We start from the raw sequence: 16,298 nt of genomic DNA on the forward strand, positions 1-16,298 counted from the left end.
TTGGATTTGTTCATGATAGTCTTCATTGATGATATTTTGATATATTCTTGCATCCGGGAGGAGTACGAGCAGCATCTTAGAGTAGTTCTTCAGGCTCTGAGGGATAGTCAGCTATATGCTAAGTTCTCGAAGTGTGAGTTCTGGTTGAGTTTAGTTGCATTCCTGGGTCATGTTGTATCAGCTGAGGGTATTCAGGTTGATCCGAAGAAGATTGAGGCAGTCAAGAACTGGCCTACACCAGCATCAGCTACAGAGATTCGGAGTTTCTTGGGATTGGTAGGATACTATCGCTTGTTCGTGGAAGGGTTTTCATCTATCGCAGCCCCAATGACCAGATTGACCCAGAAGGGTGCCCAGTTCTGATGGTCGGACGAGTGTGAGGCAGGCTTTCAGAAGCTCAAGACAGCTCTGACTACGGCACCAGTGTTGGTTCTGCCCATAGATTCAGGGCCTTATACAATCTATTATGATGCATCTCGTATCGGACTTGGTGCAGTGTTGATGCAGGATGGCAAGGTCATTGCCTATGCTTTGCGACAGTTGAAGATTCATGAGAAGAACTATCCGGTTCATGATTTAGAATTGGCAGCCATTGTTCACGCATTGAAGATTTGGAGACATTATCTGTATGGTGTGGCATGTGAGGTGTTCATGGATCACAAGAGTCTTCAGTATTTGTTCAAGCAAAAGGAGTTGAATTTGAGACAAAGGAGGTAGTTGGAGTTGTTGAAAGATTATGATATCACTATCTTATATCATCCAGGAAAGGCCAATGTGGTGGTCGATGTTTTGAGTAGGAAGTCAGCCAGTATGGGCAGTCTTGCTTATAATTCGGTCGGTGAGAGACTGCTTGCTCTGGATGTTCAAGCTTTGGTCAATCAGTTCGTGAGGTTGGATGTCTCTGAGCCCATCCGTGTGCTAGCTTGCACAGTCGCTCGTTCTTCGTTATTGGAGCGTATTCGTGATCGGCAGCATGATGGGATCCCATTTTTGTGTCCTTAGAGACACGGTGTAACGCGGAGGTGCCAAGCAGGTTACCTTAGATGGTGATGGAGTTTTGAGATTGCAGGGTCGAGTTTGTATGCCTAATGTGGATGGACTCTGAGAGTTGATCTTAGAAGAGGCCCATAGTTCCCGGTACTCTATTTATTCGGGTGCCGCGAAGATGTATCAGGATTTGCGGCAGCATTATTGGTGGCGTAGAATGAAGAAGGACATCGTTGCATAAGTGGCTTGGTGTTTAAATTGTTAGCAAGTTAAGTACGAGCATCAGAGGCCTGGTGGTTTGTTCCAGAAGATTGAGATTCCTGAGTGAAAGTGAGAGCAGATCACTATGGACTTCGTTGTTGGACTCCCACGGACTCAGAGGAAGTTCGATGCAGTGTGGGTTATTGTTGATAGGCTGACCAAGTCAGCGCATTTCATTCCTGTGGTAGTGTCCTATTTTTCCGAGAGGTTAGCCGAGATCTATATCCAGGAGATTGTTCGTCTTCATGGTGTGCCCGAGTCTATCATTTCGGACCGAGGCACGCAGTTTACCTCACATTTCTGGAGAGCAGTTCAGCGAGAGTTGGGCACTCAGGATGAGTTGAGTACAACATTTCACCCACAGACGGACGGGCAGTCTGAGCGGACTATTCAGATTTTGGAGGATATGCTCCGAGCATGTGTCATTGTCTTTGGAGGCTCGTGGGATAAGCTTTTGCCTTTAGCAGAGTTTGCCTACAACAACAACTACTAGTCGAGTATCCAGATGGCTCCTTATGAGGCTTTGTATGGTAGGCGATGTCGATATCCGGTTGGATGGTTTGAGCCGGGGGAGGCTCGGTTGTTGAGTACAGATCTGGTTTAGGAGGCCTTGGAAAAGGTTAGGATTATTTAGGATAGGCTTCGTACAGCTCAGTCTAGGCAAAAGAGCTATGCAGACCGTAAGGTTCGAGATGTGGCATTTATGGTCGATGAGCGGGTATTGCTCCGAGTGTCGCCTATGAAGGCCCTGATGAGATTTGGGAAGAAGGCAAGCATAGCCCTAGGTTTATTGGTCCGTTTGAGATTCTTGATCGAGTGGGAGAGGTGGCTTATAGACTTGCATTGCCGCCTAGCTTATCAGTCATGCATCCAGTGTTTCATGTGTCCATGTTTCGGAAGTATCACGGCAATCCATCCCACGTGTTAGACTTCAGCACTGTCTAGTTGGACAAGGATTTATCTTACGAGGAGGAGCCGGTAGCCATAATAGACCGGCAGGTTCGTCAATTGAGGTCGAAGAGTTTTCCTTCTGTTCGTGTTCAGTGGAAAGGTCAGCCCCCTGAGGCATCGACCTAAGAGTCCGAGTCCGATATACGGAGCTGTTATCCCCATTTTTTTCCCGACTCAGTGTCACGACCCGGATTTCCCACCCTTGGGGGTCGTGATGGTGCCTACTCGTAGAAGCTAGGCAAGCCACGAAATGCGGAAAATTCAATCTCTTTTATTTTAGCCCTTTTTAACCAAATAAATTATTAGGTGATCAACATTTAAATAATAGCGGAAGATAAAATTAAGCGGAAGACTTAGACAATTATAATACCAAAATTGATACAAAGGAAAAGAAAGCCAACATATGTCTCTACCTAGAAACCGGTACCACAACATTCACGGACTAACTGTGATTACTGCATACAAATGTCTGAAAGAAAGATAATTGTCTGTCTCAGATACAAATGAAAACAGAACATAATAAAAGATAGAGGAGACGCCGGGCCTGCGGATTCTGCAGGGCTACCTCGGAGTCTCTATGGACTGAAGGCTGGCTCCCAAGCTACAATTGTCCCAATACTGCTTCGGTATCTGCACAGAGTGCAGAGTGTAGCATCAGCACAACCGACCCCATATGCTAGTAAGTGTCTGGCCTAACCCAAGCGAGGTAGTGACGAGGCTAGGATCGGACTCTAGATAAACATGTGCAATTATATAACATATGGCGGAAAATAAATAGGAATAAGCAATTTAAATGGGAGGGGGTACATGCTTCGGGGAACATATCAAATCCAACAGAAACTTAATAAGATATGAAAGGACAATTCAATATCTACAACAAATACAATAACAATAATTTTACGGCGTGCAACCCGATCCCTTATCATTTAATATTATTGAGGTGTGTAACCCGATCCACATATATAACTATTGCAGCATGCAACCCGATCCAATATAATAATTGTTGCAGCGTGCAACCCTATCCATCATAACATTGTTGCGGCGTGCAACCCGATCCATATATAAAAATGTTGCGGCGTGCAACCCAATTCATATATATAATATAAATGTTACGGCGTGCAACCCGTTCCAAATAAGCAGTCAACAATAATCATAACATCGGTCCCGACAAGGGATCTCTAACAAACCACACTATCCCGGCAAGGGAATCGACAGTACACATAAGTACATCCCGGCAAGGGAGAAACAGCTATAACCAACCTTAATCCAACATCTAACCATTTCGGCTATCACCAATACTCAACTTAGTAATTTCTACGAGAACAAACTTAATCCTTGCTCAATATCGTGAATCATCAATTAAAGCATACGTAGTATCATTTAAGAACTCAACAAATTTAAATTTAAGAATCCACGGTCATGCTCGACACCAACTTATAGATACTCGTCACCATGCATATAAGTCATACTCAACAAGAAACAAATATCAAATAGGACACAACTCCTAATCCCTCAAGCTAAGGTTAGATCGAATGCTTACCTCGATGCCTCGAACACCACTCAAGTTTCAATTACAGCTTTACCCCTTGATTCCACCGCCAATTCGCTCGTATCTAGCCACAAGTTACTTAATTGCATCAATAAATGCTAAATGAATCAATTTGAATGCATGAAAATGAGTTTTCCAAAGTTTTACCCAAAAAGTCAAAATCGCCCTGGGCCCACGTAGTCAAAACCCGAGGTTTGAACCAAAACCTGATTACCCATTCCCCCACGAGTTCAAATATGTAATTTGTTTTGAAATCGGACCTCAAATCGAGGTCTAAATCCCCAATTTTTGAAAAACCTAGATTCTACCCAAAACACCCAATTTCCCCCATGAAAATCATTGATTTGAAGTTGAAATCATGTTAAAAGATGTTAATGATTGAAGAAAACTAGTTAAAAATGACTTACAATTGATTTGGAGAAGAAAGGTTGCTTGAAAAATCGTCTCTCATGTTTTTGGGGTTTTGAAAAATGAAAAATAACTCAAAATCCCGTCTAAATATACTGTTCCCAGGTGCCCTGTGCGGACCGCACAAAACCAACCGCGGCCGCACAGGCTTCATGTGTTCTGCAGTGACAGGTCTTAGTATTTTGGCCATAACTTTCTCTACACATTTCCAAATTATGATTTCTTTAGCTTTATGGAAAACATACACGAAGGGATACAACTTTCGTTTTTATATCATCTCAAAATTCCTTATGGATCAAAAGATATAGGCTTCCAAAGTCGGACCAATGAAGTGCTCTTCACCGCGGACCGCACCAAAACTAGTGCGGCCGCACAAGCTCCTCCGCGGCCGCGGTCCATATTGTGCAGACCGCAATGCCTTGTTCAGAGGTCCTCCACCCCTCTGCGCCTGCAACAGCTCTATTTTTAGGCCTAAGACACCTCGGAACCTACCCAAAACTCACCCGAGCCCTCGGAACTCCAAACCAAGTGTACACACAACTTCAAAAACATCCTACGGACTTATTCGTGTCATCAAATCATCAAAATAACATCATGAACATCAAATTAAATCTCGAGATCAATGAAAGTTTTTCTCAAACCTTCTTTAAACATCAATTTTGTAATTTAAGTCCGAATCACGTCAAATGACATCCGTTTTTCACCAAATCCCACAAAAACATTTTAAACCATATATAAGACCTGTACCGGGCGCTGGAACAAAAATACGGGCCCGATATCAACATGTTCTAAGAAAATTTCATTTCAAATTTCTTTAAATAATTTCAGAAAACAATTTTCTTTAAAAATTTATTTCTCGGGCTTGGGACCTCGGAATTCGATTCTGGGCATACGCCCAAGTCCCATATTTTCCTACGGACCTTCTGGGACCGTCAAATCACGGGTCCGGGTCTGTTTACCCAAAACGTCGACCGAAGTCAAATTTATTCATTTTAGAGTCAAAACTTATCATTTTTCACAGATTTTCACATTTAAGCTTTCCGGCTATACGCTCGGACTGCGCACACAAATTGAGGTGGTGCTAAGGGAGGTTTTTAAGGCCTCGAAACGTAGAATTTCATTGCAACACAAGTGATGACCTTTTGGGTCATCACATTCTCCACCTCTAAAACAACCGTTCGTCCTCGAACAGACAGAAGAAGGAAGTACCTAAGTCAGGAAAAAGATGGGGATAATGGCTCCGTATATCGAACTTAGACTCCTAGGTCGATGCCTCAGGAGGCTAACCTCTCCACTGAACACGAACAGAAGGAAAATTCTTTGATCTCAACTGACGAACCTGCCAGCCTAGAATAGCCACCGGCTCCTCCTCATAACATAAGTCCTTGTCCAACTGGACAGTGCTGAAATCTAACACGTGGGATGGATCGCCGTAATACTTCCGAAGCATGGACACATGAAATACTGGATGCACGGCTAATAAGCTCGGTGGCAATGCAAGTTTATAAGCCACCTCTCCCACTCGATCAAGAATCTCAAACGGGCCAATGAACCTAGGGCTAGGCTTGTCCTTCTTCCCAAATCTCGTCACGCCCTTCATAGGCGACACTCGAAGCAATACTCGTTCACCGACCATGAATGCCAAATCACGAACCTTGCGGTCGGCATAACTCTTTTGCCTGGACTGAGCTGTATGAAGCCTATCCTGAATAACCCTGACCTTGTCCAAGGCCTCCTGAACTAGATCTGTACCTAACAACGGAGCCTCCCTCGTCTCAAACCATCCAACCGAAGACCGACACCGTCTACCATATAAAGCCTCATAAGGAGCCATCCGAATACTCGACTGGTAGTTGTTGTTGTAGGCAAACTCTGCTAAAGGTAAAAACTGATCCCACGAGCCTCCGAAGTCAATAACACAAGCTCGGAGCATATCCTCCAAAATCTGAATAGTCCGCTCGGACTGCCCGTCCGTCTGAGGATGAAATGTTGTACTCAACTCAATCTGAGTGCCCAACTCTCGCTGAACCGCTCTCCAGAATTGTGAGATAAACTATGTACCTCGATCCGAAATGATAGACACAGGCACACCATGAAGACAAACAATCTCTCGGATATAGAGCTCAGCTAACTTCTCGGATGAATAGGAGACTGCCACAGGAACAAAATGCGCTGATTTGGTCAGCCTATCAACAATGACCCAAACTGTGTCGAACTTCTTCCGAGTCTACGGAAGCCCAACAACGAAATCCATAGTGATCCGCTCCCATTTCCACTCGGGAAGCTCAATCCTCTAAAACAATCCGCCAGGCCTCTGATGCTCATACTTAACCTGCTGACAATTCAAACATCGAGCCACATATGCAACGATATCTTTCTTCATTCTACGCCACCAATAATACTGCCACAAATCCTGATACATCTACGCGGCGCCAAGATGAATAGAGTACCGGGAACTATGGGCCTCCTCTAAGATCAACTCTCGGATTCCATCCACATTAGGCACACAAACTCGACCCTGCAATCTCAAAACTCCATCATCATCTAAGGTAACTTGCTTGGCACCTCCGCGCTGCACCGTATCTCTAAGGATACACAAATGGGGATCATCATACTGCCGATCATGGATACGCTCCAATAATGAAGAACGAGCGACTGTACAAACTAGCACACGGCTGGGCTCAGAGATATCCAACCTCACGAACTGATTGGCCAAAGCCTGAACATCCAAAGGAAACGGTCTCTCACTGACCGAAATATAAGCAAGACTGCCCATACTGGCTGACTTCCTACTCAATGCATCGGTCACCACGTTGGCCTTTCCCGATTGATATAAGATAGTGATATCATAATATTTCAACAACTCCAACCACCTCCTCTGTCTCAAATTCAAATCCTTTTGCTTGAACAAATACTGAAGGCTCTTGTGATCCGTGAACACCTCACATGCCACGCCATACAGATAATGCCTCCAAATCTTCAATGCGTGAACAATGGCTGCCAATTCTAAATCATGAACCGGGTAGTTCTTCTCATGAATCTTTAACTGCCGCGAAGCATAGGCAATGACCCTTCCCTCCTACATCAATACTGCCCCAAGTCCAATACGTGATGCATCACAATAAACTGTATAAGGTCCTGAACCTGTAGGCAAATCCAACACCGGTTTCGTAGTCAGAACTGTCTTGAGATTCTAAAAGCTCGCTTCACACTCATCCGACCATCTGAACTAGGAACCCTTCTGGGTCAATATGGTCATTGGGGCTGCGATAGACAAAAACCCCTCCATGAACCGACGATAGTAGCCTGCCAATCCCAAGAAACTCTGAATCTCTGTAGCTGATGCTGGTCTAGGGCAATTCTTGACTGCCTCAATCTTCTTCTGATCGACCTAGATACCCTCAGCTGATACAACATGACCTAGGAATGCAACTGAACTCAACCAGAACTCACACTTTGTGAACGTAGCATATAACTGACTATCCCTCAAGGTTTGAAGAACTACTCTGAGATACTGCTCGTGCTCCTCCTGGCTACGGGAATAGATCAAAATATCATCAATGAAGACTATCACGAACAAATCCAAGGAAGGCCTGAACACTCGGTTCATCAACTCCATAAAAGCTGCTACGACATTTGTCAACCCGAATGACATCACCAAGAACTAATAATGCCCGTACCGAGTGCGGAAAGCTATCTTAGGGACATCGGATGCCCTAATCCTCAACTGATGGTAGCCAAATCTCAAGTAAATACCTTGGCACCCTGAAGCTGATCAAACAAATCATCAATCCTCGGCAATGGATACTTGTTCTTGATCATAACCTAGTTCAACTGCCGGTAATCAATACACATTCTCATCGACCCATCCTTCTTCTTAACAAACAACACCGGCTCACCCCAAGGCGAAACACTGGGTCTAATGAAACCCTTCTCAAGTAGGTCTTGCAACTGCTCCTTCAACTCTTTCAACTCAGGCGGGGCCATACGATACGGCGGAATGGAAATGGGCTGAGTGCCCGGAGCCAAATCAATGCAAAAGTCAATATCCCTGTCTGGTAGCATACCCGGTAGGTCTGAAGGGAAAATCTCATGAAACGTATGAACCACTGGCACAGAATCAATAGAGGGAACCTCGGCACTAGAATCAAGAACATATGCCAAATAGGCCAAACACCACTTCTCGACCATACGTCGAGCCTTCACATAAGAGATAAAACTACGGGTAGAATGACTAGGAGTCCCTCTCCACTTTAAACGAGGTAGACCCGGTAAGGCTAAGGTCACAGTCTTGGCATGACAGTCTAAGATAGCGTGGTAAGGTGATAACCAGTCCATCCCCAATATAATATCGAAATCGACCATGTCCAGAAGCAACAGATCTACACGAATCTCAAGACCCCCAATCATGACTATACAAGAGCGATGGACTTGATCTACCACAATAGAATCACCCACCGTTGTAGACACATAAACAGGATCACTCAAAGAATCACTAGGCATAACCAGATACAGTGCAAAATAAGATGATGCATACGAGTATGTAGACCCTGGATCAAATAACACTGAAGCATCTCTATAATAAACCAGAACCGTACCTGTGATAACCGCATTTGAAGCCTCAACCTCGGGCCTGGCTGGAAGAGCATAACATCGGGGCTGGGCCCCACCACCCTGAACTACATCTCTGGGATGACCTGTTGCTGGCTGGCCTCCACCTCTAGCTACCTGAGCTCCACCTCTAATACCTCTACCTCCACCTCTAGCACCTCTACCCCCACCTCTAGCTGGCTGGGCGGTCTGTGGAACACCTGGTGCCTGAATCATATCACGGGAACCCTGCTGCTGCGATGGAGTACCCACCAACCTCGGACAAGCCCTCCGGATATGACCACACTCACCACACTTATAGCATCCACCTGAGTGCTGCGACTGAGGAAACTGAGACTGACCTTGGCGACCTGAATGACCACCCCAAAAACTCTAGAGCGGCGGTGCATTGATAGGAACTTGTAGTGCACTGTAGGGCTGCTTATCAGAATACTACATGTGAGTACCACGGCCGCTTGGAGCACCGTGAGAAACCTGAAGAGCTGACTGAAAGGGCCTAGGAGGATGGCCTCTACCATACGAATCTCTGCCTCCAGACGAGGCACCACTGAATCTACCTGAATGACGGGGCCTCTTATCCAACCCATGACCACCTCCCTGCGACAGAACTATCTCCACTCTCCTAGCCACATTGGCCGCCTCGTGGAAGGTAATCTCACTCCCAACCTCCCTAGCCATCTGAAGACGAATCGGCTAAATAAGACCGTTAATAAACCTCCTCACCCTCTCTCTATCGGTAGGAAGTATGACAAGAGCATGGCGAACTAAATCAATCAACCTGGTCTCATATTGGGTAACCGTCATGGAACCTTTCTGGAGACACTCAAACTACCTCCGGTAGGCCTCTCTCTGAGTAATGGGGAGAAACTTCTCCAGAAACAACACTATAAACTGCTCCCAAGTCAAATATGGCGATCCGGCTGGCCTAGCCAAGCAATAATCTCTCCACCAAGTCTTGGCGGATCCAGACAAGCGAAATGTAGCAAAATCGACCCCATTGGTCTCAACAATACCCATGTTCTTGAGAACCTCGTGACAACTGTCTAGATAATCCTGGGGATCTTCAGTAGATGCACCGCTTAAAGTGGTAATAAAGAGCTTGGTGAACCTATCTAGCCTCCACAAAGCATTGGCGAGCATAGCCGCCCCATCGTCGGTCTGAGCTACCATACCTGGCTGAACTGCTCCAACTGGCTGAACCGCTAGAGTCTGAATCTGGGGAGCTACCTGCTCCAGAGTGCGAGTAGTAGGAGTCTGGGCTCCTCCTCCATCCTGAGAGATGGCTGGTGCTACGGGAAGCAAGCCTACTCGGGTGACACTCTCCATGAGGCCCACTAGTCGGACCAAAGCATCCTGAAGAACTGGAGTAATAATAAACCCCTCTGGGACCTGAGCTGGGCCCACCGGAACTGCTGGGTCCAGAACCTCATCATCAAAGTCAACCTGAGGCTCCGCTATTGGTGCTGCTGCTCGGGGTTGAGCTCTGCCCCTGCCTCGGCCTCTAGAACGACCTCAGCCTCGCCCTCTGCCCCTCGTGGGAGCTGCTACTGGGGGCTCGGGCTGTTGAGTGGTGGATGAGGAAGCGCGTGTTCTTGCAATCTGTGAAAGAACGGAGTAGAAATTCAATTAGCATTGAGAAACCAAACCGCACGATAGGGAAGAATAAATGTGAAGTTTTTTCCTAACTCTGTAGCATCTGGGGGATAAATACAGACATCTTCATACCGATCCCTCAGACTCTACTGAGCTTGTCCGTGAATTGTGAGACCTATGTAACCTAGAGCTCTGATGCCAACTTGTCACGACCCGAATTTCCCACCCTCGGGGGTCGTGATGGCGCCTACTCGTAGAAGCTAGGCAAGCCACGAAATGCGGAAAATTCAATCTCTTTTATTTTATCCCTTTTTAACCAAATAAATTATTAGGTGATCAACATTTAAATAATAGCGGAAGATAAAATTAAGCGGAAGACTTAGACAATTATAATACCAAAATCGATACGAAGGAAAAGAAAGCCAACATATGTCTCTACCCAGAAACCGGTACCACAACATTCACGGACTAACTATGATTACTACATACAAATGTGTGAAAGAAAGATCATTGTCTGTCTCAGCTACAAATGAAAACAAAACATAATAAAAGATAGAGGAGATGTTGGGCCTGCGGATGCCTGCAGGGCTACCTTGGAGTTTTTGTGGACTGAAGGCTGGCTCCCAAGATACTGCTATCCCAATACTGCTCCGGTATCTGCATAGAGTGCAGAGTGTAGCATCAGCACAACTGACCCCATATGTTGGTAAGTGTCTGGCCTAACCCCGGTGAGGTAGTGATGAGGCTAGGATGGGACTCCAGATAAACCTGTGCAATTATATAACATATGGCAGAAATAAACAGGAATAAGCAATTTAAATGGGAGGGGTTACATGCTTCGGGGAACATATGAAATCCAACAGCAACTTAATAAGATATGAAAGGACAATTCAATATCTACAACAAATACAATAACAATATTGTTGCGGTGCGCAACCCGATCCCTTATCATTTAATATTGTTGCGGCGTGCAACCCGATCCATATATATAATATAAATTTTGCGGCGTGCAACCCGATCCATATATAAAAATGTTGCGGCGTGCAACCCGATCCATATATAAAAATGTTGCGGCGTGAAACCCGATCCATATATATAATATAAATGTTGCGGCGTGCAACCCGATCCATATATATAATATAAATATTGCGGCGCGCAACCCGTTCCAAATAAGCAGTCAACAATTATCATAACATCAATCCCGGTAAGGGATCACTAACAAACCACACTATCCCAGCACGGGAATCGACAATATACATAAGTACGTCCCGGCAAGGGAGAAACAGCTCTAACCAACCTTAATCCAACATCTAACCATTTAGGCTATCACCAATACTCAACTTAGTAATTTCTACGAAAACAAACTTAATCCTTGCTCAATATCGTGAATCATCAATTAAAGCATTCGTAGTATCATTTAAGAACTCAACAAATTTCAATTTAAGACTCCACGGTCAAGCTCGACACCAATGTATAGATACTCGTCACCATGCCTATATGTCGTACTCAACAAGAAGCAAATAGCAAATAGGACACAACTCCTAATCCCTCAAGCTAAGGTTAGACCGAACACTTACCTCGATGCCTCGAACACCACTCAATTTTCAATTACAGCTTTACCCCTTGATTCCACCGCCAATTCGCTCGTATCTAGCCAAAAGTTACTTAATTACATTAATAAACGCTAAAGGATCAATTTGAATGCATGAAAATGAGTTTTCCAAAGTTTTACCCAAAAAGTGAAAATCGCCCCCGGGCGCACGTAGTCAAAACCCGAGGTTTGAACCAAAACCTGATTACTCATCCCCAATTTTTGAAAAACCTAGGTTCTACCCAAAACGCCCAATTTCCCCCATGAAAATCATTGATTTGAAGTTGAAATCATGTTAAAAGATGTTAATGATTGAAGAAAACTAGTTAAAAACGACTTATAATTGATTTGGAGAAGAAAGGTTGCTTGAAAAATCGCCTTTCATGTTTTTGGGATTTTGAAAAATGTAAAATAACTGAAAATTCCGTCTAAATATACTGTTCCCAGGTGCCCTGTGCGGACTGCACAAAACCAACCATGGCCGCACAGGCTTCATGTGTTCTGCAGTGATAGGTCTTGGTATTTTGGCCATAACCTTCTCTACACCTTTCCAAATTGTGATTTCTTTAGCTTTTTGGAAACTAGACATGAAGGGCTACAACTTTTATTTTTAAATCATCTCATAATTCCTTATGGATCAAAAGATATAGGCTTCCAAAGTCAGACCAATGAAGTGCTCTTCACCGCAGACCGCACCAAAACTAGTGCGGCCGCACAAGCTCCTTCGCGGCCGTGGTCCATATTGTGCGGACCGCACTGCCTTGTTTAGAGGTCCTACACCCCTTTGAGCCTGCAACAGCTCTATTTTTAGGCCTAAGACACCCCGGAACCTACCCGAAACTCACCCGAGCCCTCGGAACTCCAAACCAAGTGTACACAAAACTTCAAAAACATCCTACGGACTTATTCGTGTCATCAAATCATCAAAATAACATCATGAACATCAAATTAAATCTCGAGATCAATGAAATTTTTTCACAAACCTTCTTTAAACATCAATTTTGCAATTTAAGTCTGAATCACGTCAAATGACATCCGTTTTTCACCAAATTCCACAGAAACATTTTAAACAATATATATAAGACCTGTACCGGGCACCGAAACCAAAATACGGACCCGATACCAATATGTTCTAAGCAAATTTCGTTTCAAATTCTTTAAACAATTTCAGAAAATAATTTTCTTTAAAAATTTATTTCTCGGGCTTGGGACCTCAGAATCGGATTCCGTGCATACGCCTAAGTCCCATATTTTCCTACGGACCCTCCGGGACCGTCAATTCATGGGTCCGGGTCTGTTTACCCAAAACACCCAAGTCCCATATTTTCCTAAGTAAAATTATTTTCTAAAATTGTTTAAGAAAATTTGAAATGAAATCTGATTGGAAAGCGATGGTATCGGGACCGTATTTTGGTTCCAACGCCCGGTACAGGTCTTATATATGATTTAAGATATTTTTGTAAAATTTTGTGAAAAAAGGAGTCTGTTTGATGTGATCCGGACCTAAATTGCTAAAGTTGATATTTTATGAAGTTTGAGAAAAATCCTTTGATTTTGAGGTTTAATTCGTTATGTATGATGTTATTTTGGCGATTTGATCGCATAGATAAGTTCGTATGATGTTATTGAGTTAGTATGAATGTTTGGTTAGGATCCCCGAGGGCTCGGGTGTGTTTTAGGAAGTTTTGAACTTAAGAAAAGTTGCAGAAAATAGCTGTTCTGGTGTACTGAGATTTTCTTCTTCGCGTTCGCGAGGGCCATCCCGAATGCAATGTGTAAAATTTTGATGAAGGGAAATCCTTCTACGCGAACGCGTAGCTCAGGTCGCGAAAGTGAGGTAGTGGGGCTTTATACTTTCGCGAATGCAGACTTGGCCATTCGAACGTGAAGGCCAAGTGGGCCTGGACAGGGGGTGGGGTAGTTGTCTTACGCGAACGCGACCCGTTGGACACGAACACGAGGGCTCGAGGGGTTAAAGCTCCGAATACGCGAGCCCATTTATGCGAACGCGAAGTCTTATCCAGCCTGACCCATCACGAAAGCGAAGGGTCTGTCGCGAACGCGAAGGGCATTTCGCCCAGTGCTTTTAAAAGACCAAAAACAGAACACTTATGGGATTTTATAAAAATTTCACAAACCTCTTCTTCTCCAAAGCTCTTAGGCAATTTTTGAAGCTTTTATTCACCATAACCTCTTGGGTAAGTAATCTTTAACTTGTTTTCTTCTATTTTTATCAACACCCATTAGATTTCTAAGCCTAAAACATGAGATTAAGGGTAGAAAATTAGGGATTTGGGTAGAAATTAGGGCTTTTTGATTATTTATGATTTAGACCTCGTTTTGGGGTCGGATTTGAAAATAAATTATATATTGGGGCTCGTGGGTGAATGGGTGAACGAATTTTGGTCCGAACCTCGTGTTTTGACCAAGCGGGCCCGGGGTCGATTTTTGGATTTTTGGGAAGAATGATTGGAAAGCTATAATTAGGCATTGGAATTGGATTGTTTAGCCTTTATTGATGTTATGAAGTCGATTATGTATAGATACAATTGATTTGGAGCCGAGTTCGAAAGGAAAGGCAGTATTTGAGGATTGAGTTGGCCGTGGAAGTTTGAGGTAAGTGTTTGGTCTAACCTTAGCTTGAGGGATTAGGAGTTGTGTCTATTTGCTACGTGTCAGTTGTGGAGTACGACGTATAGGCATGGTGACGAGTATCTATACGTCGGTGTCAAGCATGCCCGTGAGTCTTGTGTTATAAATTATTTTGACTCCGTTGTGGTTTATTGTGCCTCATATGCTATTATCATTAATGTTCCCTTGCCGGGATGTTTGTTTGATATTATTGTTCACTTGCCGGGATATTGTTGAGATATCATTGTTCCCTTGCTGGGATATTGTTGAGATATCATTGTTCCCTTGCCGGGATGTTTGTTGATTTTATTGTTCCCTTGTTGGGATGACTTGCGATTATTGTTGGCTTGCAAATGGGAGTGGGTGGTACGCCTACCACAAGATATAACGAAATATAAGCGGGTGGTACGCCTACCACAAGATATAATGAAATGGGAGCGGGTGGTACGCCTACCACAATATATCATGAAATAGGAGCGGGTGGTATGCCTACCACAATATATGATGAAATGGGAGCGGGTGGTACGCCTACCACAAGATACATGAAATTGGATCGGGTGCACACCTGCAACAAGATGTGAAAAGAAAGAGAAATCTGTTTTTGTTTCCTTATTCTTGTTAGTGGTTGGACTTTGATCCCTTTATAATCCTCGTGATATTAGGTTTTTACCTGTTATTCCCCGAAGCATGTTTCCCCCTCCCATCTTTACTTGTTTACTTCTGTATTTCCTTTCCGCTGTATATATTGAACTGTATAGTGTGGTAGTCTGGTCCTAGCCTCATCACTACTTCGCCGAGGTTAGGCTAGACACTTACCAGCACATGGGGTCGGTTGTGCTGATACTACAATCTGCACTATGTGCAGATCCCGGAGCAGCTCTTGGATCGTAGCTTGGGAGCCAGCCTTCAGTCCACAGAGATTCCGTGGTAGTCCTACATTCATCCGCAGGCCCGGCGTCTCTTCTATCTATTACTTTGTTCTGTTATCACTTGTATCCGAAACAGACGGTGTTTTCTTCTTTCAGACATTTGTATGTAGTAATCATAGATAGTCCGTGAATGTTGTGATACCGGTTTCTGGGTAGAGACATATGTTGGCCTCCTTTATTTCGTATCGATTTTGGTATTTTAATTGTTTAAGTCTTCCGCTATTATTTAAATGTTGATCACCTAATAATGTATTTGGTTAAAAAGGGCTAAAATAAAAGAGATTGAATTTTCCGCATTTTGTGGCTTGCCTAGCTTCTACGAGTAGGCGCCATCACGACTCCCGAGGGGGGGAAATCCGGGTCGTGACAAGTAAGCAGTTGAATTAAATGCAAATATCTATATATGAGAAACCAATAAAATAGGAAAAAATATCTTTAATACTATCCTTTTGCCGTAAAATCCTAATTTTATCTTTTAAATTCAAGAAGTGGTGTGGACTTATGTTACAAAAAATAAATATACTCTAACTTACAAAACGATCATAATGAAAATAGTAATCATCTAAAAAATGCATTTGGCAAATTAAAGAACGCAGTAAATGCAAAGATAGATCTTACCTTTGTAAATTCTATTTCCGAAATGATTTTAACATTGTAGAATAATGTATATTTAAACACATATTTTAATTTAGGAGTATTCTACTATTTTTAAAAAGTAAATCATGTCCGATAATGAAATAATTTAACTAACATCTTGTAAGTCCAAATAAAATTTAAAAAGAGTTCG

The sequence above is a fragment of the Nicotiana sylvestris genome, chromosome 11 (genome assembly GCF_000393655.2).
Source record: "Nicotiana sylvestris chromosome 11, ASM39365v2, whole genome shotgun sequence".
Lineage (NCBI taxonomy): Eukaryota > Viridiplantae > Streptophyta > Magnoliopsida > Solanales > Solanaceae > Nicotiana > Nicotiana sylvestris.